Genomic DNA, 8,289 nt, shown 5'->3' with positions numbered 1-8,289 from the left:
CACCCGACCCCTTTGGCCCCTCCCATAGGTGGTGAGCCCATAGGCAGTGGTGGAGAAAGTACTCAAACAATGTACTTAAGTAAAAGTACAAATACACAGACAAAAATGTACTTAAGTAAAAGTACCACATTAACATTTGTACTTAAGTAAAAGTAAGAAAGTACTGGCTTTTAAAACTACTTAAGTATTAAAAGTAAAAGTACTTGTCGACTGTATTACCTAAAGGCTAATACAATGTCCTTAAGTGTACCTAGAGATAGGGTGAGAAGCTCGGTCATCCAGGAGGGACTCAGAGTCGAGCCGCTGCTTCTCCATGTCGAGAGGAGCCAGTTGAGGTGGCTCGGGCATCTGGTGAGGATGCCTCCTGGACGCCTCTCTGGTGAGGTGTTCCGGGCACGTCCCGTCGGGAGGAGACCCAGAGGAAGACTCAGGACATGCTGGAGGGACTATGTTTCTCGGCTGGCCTGGGAACGCCTTGGGATTCCCACGGAGGAGCTGGCTCAAGTGGCTGGGGAGAGGGAAGTCTGGGTCTCCCTACTTAGGCTGCCACCCCCGCGACCCGACCCCGGAAAAGCGGAAGAAGATGGATGCATGGATGGAGAATCTTAAAAAAATTAATCCACAGAATCACGTAAAGAAGAAAAAGATAAAAGCCATAAAAACATTGTCCCTACATACATGACAGGAGCAAAGTGAGGGTTTTTCTTGTGAATTCAGCATATTGACTGTATATAAAAATTTAAGAACTTATTCAGGATTCCAGAAATTTAAGCTGGAAAGGGACCACTGCCCCATATGCTGGTCCCAGCAGTTTTTAGTTGTTTTAAGCTCAAGTGACACAATGACTGTGTGGTCCAGGGCCTGCTGACATGAGGTGGGGACAATTAGTCAGGTATTATATTATATGGTACTGCTCATATTCCACTAAATTAAACTGCTTTAAAACATAATGGGCTATGTTACAGTATAAGACTGTGTATAACATGTCTACTATGTATTCATGATTTGTGATTAGATTTGAGTCTTCTGGACTTTGCACATCCACTTTCTAACATAATCAGGCACCCTCAGATGGTATAAATTATTTAAAGACAATGAAACAGGTTCAATTAACAAGCTTTAATGAGCATAAGTTGGCAATAGGAAAAAAAAAAATTCTTTCTTTGGTGCTAGTATGTAATTTTAACATTTTGATATGCTTCCACCACATAATTTAGTGTTGAAAAGTCACATTCATTTTATTCATTTCTATGAGACTAGACAGCAGATACCATAGACTGTTTGCAGATCATTGTCAAACCCTTAAAGACATTAGTTAATTTTCTTGTTTTATAAATAACTGTATTTATTCTACAAATCTCTTTAAAGAGCTCATCACTGAGAGCTGCTTATGATGCTTGATTTAATTTATCCAGCCTGGTGCACATCACACTTGCAGACCATGGCAGTGTTTCTTAATGATATCCACGGCTGGTTTTGGTGTTGAAGCATTAAGTCTCTCCCCCAGCTAAAGCAAAGCTTGTTCCATTTTTCAAGAGTGGAGTAAACTGAGCTTTCCCAGTAGGAGGCTCCAGGAAAAGTAGTATGTGTGGACTGCATCATCCTCTTGCTGTAAGAATCCATAAAGTAGGTGTCTGTCTTTTCTGTAATATAATGACGTGACCCTACACATACTGATGTTTGCTGATGTCAAGGAGGGACAACTGTATGTATTAGTGAGCGCCATTTGTGCAAAGAAGTCCTAGGGGGATTAGAAAATTCAAAACTATACATTTTCCAGCTATTTGAAGAGTGTTTTACAAAACTCTTAGAATTAATAAAATACCATAAAATCTGTATATTATATATTTATTGAAAAGTAGAACACTGACTTACAACTTGCCTTTAAGCGAAACTATCTGAAAAAATACTTGAAAATTACATTACTCTTTTTTTCACTGAGCACCATGAGTTTGACATACTGTACTTTTATTTCAAAATATCATTTACACCTTACAACCTTATGTAGTAGGAAAGCAAGCTAGCCTGAAAAATCTAGTATATGGGTGACACAAAACAAGTACACATAAAATAGAAAATAAAACTTGCCCTACAATCTGTGTATGGTTCATTCTTTGGTTTTTTCATTTCAAAATAAAATTCCAAAAACAAAACAAGTATGTTTTTTTTGTTTTTTTCGTTTTTAAAACGAAATTAGAAAAACGGCAATTGCAAAAATAAAAAAGGGGTACGTTTTTTTTTTTTTTTTTACTGCAGTGGTTAAACCAAAGACAAGCTTTTATTTTGTTGTTAATTTAATGCGCCCTAATGGCGGAACCGGAAATGAAGACCTAAACTACCGGAACATAACTTTTTCAGTTACCAGTAGGTGGCGGTATATAAATATAATTCAGTGGTGGGCGGTGCATTTCACACTTAGGCCTTCAGTGATGTCCAACTTAGTCAATAAATACCTTTCATTATGCCAGCATTTATAACACCAGGATGAAAATCAAAATGGGCTATAATCCGGCACATTTTAAAAACCAACAAACCCGCATCAGCAATTAAAACATATCTGGTATGCTACTGTCGAAACTAAATACAATAGAATAAAATAAATAAAATGTTTGCACTCACCAAAACAGCTGTGTCCCCCAAAACACTTATTAAAACACAAAATCCATTCTGGAACAGGTTAGCTAGCTCGGAGTCGGCCGTCCTCCTCTAACGATATCTAGCTTCTTTTGAAAAGTTTGTCTTGAAAACAGTCTTGCCAGTATATCAGCAACCAAATCAACTTGTTGCTCTCCTTCGGCCATTGTAGGTTAAAAAAGTTTTTAACCGTTAACAGTCCGGGTGTGACTCTGTTGATCTGCATAGCACTGCTAGTAAGTATCCATATCCAATCACAGGATGCGTAAATGTCACGTTCAACGTGAGGCCAGCTAGAGGGCCTTACTGACACAACTTGTGATCTGATTGGCTATCTCAACTATCTATCAACTGTATTTGCCCGTTCACTTACAGCGCACAGACACCAGCACTGTTGATTCTGAAGGCCCGGACAGATTTCAAACAGCCTGGCAACATAAGATAGCTGAATTCTGATTGGATAAAAACTCTAACCTAAAAACAACAGCACTGGAAGGAGCATAATATGACATGAAGAGAATATGAATACTTTTAGATATCTAGGGAAAGTAAATTAAAAATTAAATTAACCTTTATCATAATTATGATCATGATTTCTGGTTATGTTGGCCCTGACGGCCCACTACTGATATAATTCAAAAGTACTTTATTATCTCTAAGGGAAATTAAATGTTGTAGCTCGTAATTCTGGTTTTGTTAAAGAGTTTTTATAGATGCTGATGGCTGTGGGCAGTAAGGATCTCTTGTAGCAGTCTGTCCCGATGTGTCCTCGGTCCTGGTGTCCTCGCTGGCCTCCTGCAGAGCCATGATAGCTGAGCTCTGGAACTGCAGGTCAGTCTTGAAGTCCTGGGTTCTCTCCTGGACTGGAAGGGCAGCTTCTGGATGAGCAGCTTGGTGAACTTCTGGTAGTGGTGGATCTCCTAGAGAGCCATGGTACTGGGCCTGTAAAGGTGAGGTTTCTTCACTTCATCGATGGCTCGGGTGCTCTTGTGGGTGGCCACTGGTGAGTCAGTTATCAGAGTCAGTGTTTTATTTTTTAATTGTTCCAATACTGGAGTCCACAGAATAAAATTTTTAATATTGCCCGCCACAGAAGACAAGAGGGCGATAATGGTTTGTGTTTGTGTATTTGATTATCTGGAGTGTTAGCAAAATAGCTTATGACCCACTCTCAGAAAGTAATTTTTGGGTAATTATCTACAATTAAATAACTGTTTGGGTTAACCCAGAGTACAATGGAAGATTCCTGGTCTCCAATGGCCGCAGCGCCCCCAGTGCTTGCTCTGCAGACTCTTTGGCCTCCAGTGCCTGCTCTGCAGTTCTCTGTGTCAGCTGCAGAGGCCCCAATTCCCCAGTATTCTGTTCCTGAGTTTAGGCCGCCCCCTTCTGTTTCTCACCCAGAGCACCCCAGTGCCTTTTCCAGAATTTCCCAGACTGAGAGTGTTGAAGGTTGTATAGTTGCTGCCTTGTCAGCCTTTTGTTTTGGTAAAATAAAGTTGAGTTAATTCCTCAATCTCCTTGTGTAAGTCTGCAATCCAGGGTCTGTTTGCAAGTACTATCCACCTAACATGATAGGAAGCAATCTTAGAAAACACAAAAATGGCTACAACTCAGTCAGCTTCATAGATATCAAGCTAAATTTTGGTGTGGTAGTAGCTGAAAGTCATTCTCAACTTAAACTCTGAGCACTAATAAGATCTGTTTTTAGAACTTTGACATTAACTACTTGAAGTCATCTGTCTGATAACAGCTCATGAACCACTTTACAGATTTTAATGAAACTTTCAGAAAGTAAAACTTTGGTTCACAACTGAATAACATTTGGAGTTGACCTAATTTAAATGGGAGCCACAGTTAACTAACCTTAGAAAGTATAAATATGGCTATAACTTGTCCAGTTTTACAAATATTAAGCTGAACTGTGATTTTGATGTAGCTGAGTACTACCCCAAACAAATTATCTAAACACTATGCATTGAGCAAGATCTTTGTTTAAAAGTTTTGCATTAAATATTAGATTTAATAGTGTCTGTATTAGCAAAATAACCCATCAAAAACTGGGCAGATTTGAATTAATCTTTACGAAAATAATCACTGACTGTGCATCTTTAACTGATGGCATGAAAGGAATATGCGTTCTTTCAAGGAATCCTAAGTCTTTAATCATTTCTGTGGTAATTTAAAGAGAATGTGACAGAAGTGAATTTTTGGTGTTGTTTGTGGGATTTGGACACCCCCCAATGTGTTTGGTTTGTTGTATGTTTGGTTTGATCTTTGGTCTGTGCTTGGGCTTGGGGATATTCAGGGCCTCAGGGTTGCTCTTTGAATATGGTGGCGCTTTTATGCCACCGGAGGGCTTCACTGGCGGTGAGTTGAATGTTTGTAAGTGAGCACAGAGAGAAAAGAAGAAAAACAAACTTTGTTGTGGACGCTGTATGCCATGTGATGAGGCAATAAAACAACCTGAAAATCACCAGAAGTCCTCCTTATTCTTAGGAAGTGCAACAGAAACCTATTAGGCAAAATTCACTTTTTGCATGTTTTGGACTTCCATTTGGGTATTTACTGCTTCTAGAAACAGTCCAAGTGCAAATAAAAAACCAACCAGCCGTTTTTTGGCAATAACTAAATGTTTTCTGGTGTCTGCAAAATGACCTGTTTCAACAACCTTGGGATTGTTGCGTCACAATCCCTGTTACCTAGCAACCCCAAGCCAAGCCCAGCCCCTCACCTAACAACCCAAAAGGAGCTCCACCCACTTCATTACAAGAAGACTGTCACATTAGTTCTGCTGGTTTTACTGCTGAACAATGTCTGCTGGAAAAGGAAAATGTTCTGTTGTCGGCTGCAATATAGAACATGTGTCCATGCATGTTCTCCCTGTCATGGAAAACAGAGCTGAGTGGCTTCATTTTATTTTTGATGGTAATGTCCCTGTGATATCGCTAAAGAAAGTTGTAGTTTGAACAGCTCATCTGTCCCAGAAACACGTCTCTGTTAAAGTCACGACAGGTTTGTCTAAACCGGGGGTCGGCAACCCGCGACTCTAGAACGCTGCCCTAGCGGCTCCCTGGAGCTTTTTCAAAAATGTTTGAAAATGGAAAAAGATGGGGGAGAGAAATATATTTTTTGTTTTAATATATGCCTCTTTTACACGGGCTTTAATTCAGAAGTCCCGCTCTACTCGGCTCTACTCGGCTCGGCTCCATAAGAATGCATCGCGTTCACACCGAATAGTTTGGTCGGTAGCAGAGGAACGCCTCCTCGTGTTGTGGGGGGCGAGTCCGTGGCGCGCTACCGATACTTAGCGCAAGTTGTGTAAACAACAGAAGCGCTATGGACAAAGTTGGCCCTGTGATGTTGCTGTTTTTTAAACTTATGGGGATTCTCCTGAGACTTCAGGAAGAGAGGTGCAGTGGAAGAAATGCTCTGGATGCCGCGATTGTTGCGCGGAGTAGGACAGCTGTTATCCACCGGAGATTTCAGGCTTTACAGCGCCTTCAGCTGGGGGACAGACGGCATAAACGTTGCAGGGTAAGTTAACGCTGTTGTTTATATTCCTACCTTCGCTCTTTATGCTTGCATCTGGTCACACCCACGACCAATGAGTGAACAGGAGCTAAGCTTGCGCCGCCCACGAAGCAGGGCCGGCCCGGCTGGCCCTACTCCGAAGCAACTATATTAGCCTATCAGCTATATTAGCATATCAGATAGGCTACACATGCTGTATGTATCTATATTAGCCTATCTGATAGGCTAATATAGCTAATATAGATACATACAGCATGTGTTGCCTTCATTATAAGGCTTATATAAGGCTTTCATATTTATTTTTTGTTTTTTTGGTCCAATTTGGCTCTTTTAACATTTTGGGTTGCCGACCCCTGGTCTAAACTAACATTAGAACTACGTTAATAAAAGAGAAGAAAAGTTGGGGGAAAAAACAACTAATCTTTACCAGGCGGCCATCTGGACACTTTTCGGGTTTGGACCTGCTGATTGCCAGTGTCCCGACCTGCTATCAGTCAGGTTTCGAACCCACTTATTGCCTCCTACTTGACAAATGTTGGTTTGGAACCACAAAGTACCCCTGTTCCAAAGTCAGACTCCTCAGAGTTTGAATAAATACCGATATAAATGTGTGTCAGATCTGCAACATTTATTCCCTCAGTGAGTTTTTTAATAGTGACGAAGCCCTAAAACCTCTCATTCTGAATTGACCTCAAAACAGGCAGAACTAATCAGGGGAAATCTCAATATCTGAAAATGATTTTGTGTATTAAATGTAATGAACAGGTTTTGAATAGCCCTCAGACCTATCCTGACTTGTTCAAGGAAGCATAATAGGTCCTCTTTAAGAGACTCCATGTTTTAAAGTGCAAAACAGGTGCTCTTAAATGCTGAAAAACTGTTTGGTTTTTGTGCTGCTCTTCATCTTAATCCAACTTTGTTCATGAGTACAATTCCCTTCTATAGTCTAGGATAGCCTGAGATTATTCCTAAGGCCTTTCCAATATTCTGATTACTCCCCACAGCAGACATGTCCTAAGCTGTGCCTTCGAACATCTTCCTTTTTAAGGTGTTTGTCTTCCTGGGGGTAGTGGGCTAAATGAAGGGACATTGGAGGAAACTGGCAATCAATGCCTCCACATGTCCTTTCTGCTAGGTGTTGACATACTGCAGCAATCTGTGTTAAAGTGAGACAGAGGGCAGAGAAAGGACACAAAACGTATTTCAGAGTTTAGGTCAACAAAAGCAGTTTGGAAATTAAGTTTCCTTTTTTATTGACACTAGTAATTGTAATAATATGTTCTTTAAAAAAAAGTAATGTGAGGCAGATGAACTCCAAGAGGTTTTTAAAAAATTTTTTTTTTTAATTTCATCTGTCCCATGTTACTTTGTCTCCAGACAGGTGAGTTAAAAAGCATGCTGTAGGATGTTATGAAAGCATTATAATGGGCTACAGCGGAAAAGGGAAGAACAGTTTTTTATCTTGTCTGTTCTACTGTAAAAACCCATCTATGGGAAGCTGTTTGGATTACATGCAGCATCTGAATCATGCAGGTTGTTATGCTGTGGTTTCTGTTCAGTTGTCTTTGCATTATTAATAGGAACACAAGTTGTTTTTCAGGTCTTCTGTAAATGTTCAGTGGTGCTGAAGTCGGGTAACTGTAGTGGGAAGTCTATCACAGTCAGCAGATTTTTGAGGTGTTTGTTCAAGTTGGCAAAGCTGAAGAAAGACAGACAGATTAAGTAATAAAGAATTTTATGTTAGGCCTCATACAGTTTGTGGTCTTACAGCTAATAAAAACATACTAAAACATTCATTTTCTGCTACAACCAGCAAGTCATCAAAAACATGTAAACAGCTTAAAATGTGGCTTACAACATGTTTTTTTTCTTTCTGCTTTCGGCAAAGGCGGACGTTTTTTACTTCTTTTCCTTTTTTCGTTCAGTTTATCTTATGTATACACACATATGAAAGTACAAAAAAATGCAAAAAGTCAATAATAATAATAAAGAAAATAAATAATAAAATTAACAAAAAAAATCCCTCTATCTCTCTCTCTCTCTCTCTCTCTCTCTCTCTCTCTATATATATATATATATATATATATATATATATATATATATATATATATATATATATATATC

Source organism: Kryptolebias marmoratus, linkage group LG6 (assembly GCF_001649575.2).
Source record: "Kryptolebias marmoratus isolate JLee-2015 linkage group LG6, ASM164957v2, whole genome shotgun sequence".
In the NCBI taxonomy this organism is placed as follows: Eukaryota; Metazoa; Chordata; class Actinopteri; order Cyprinodontiformes; family Rivulidae; genus Kryptolebias; species Kryptolebias marmoratus.
Note: the sequence above shows the minus strand (reverse complement) of the source record.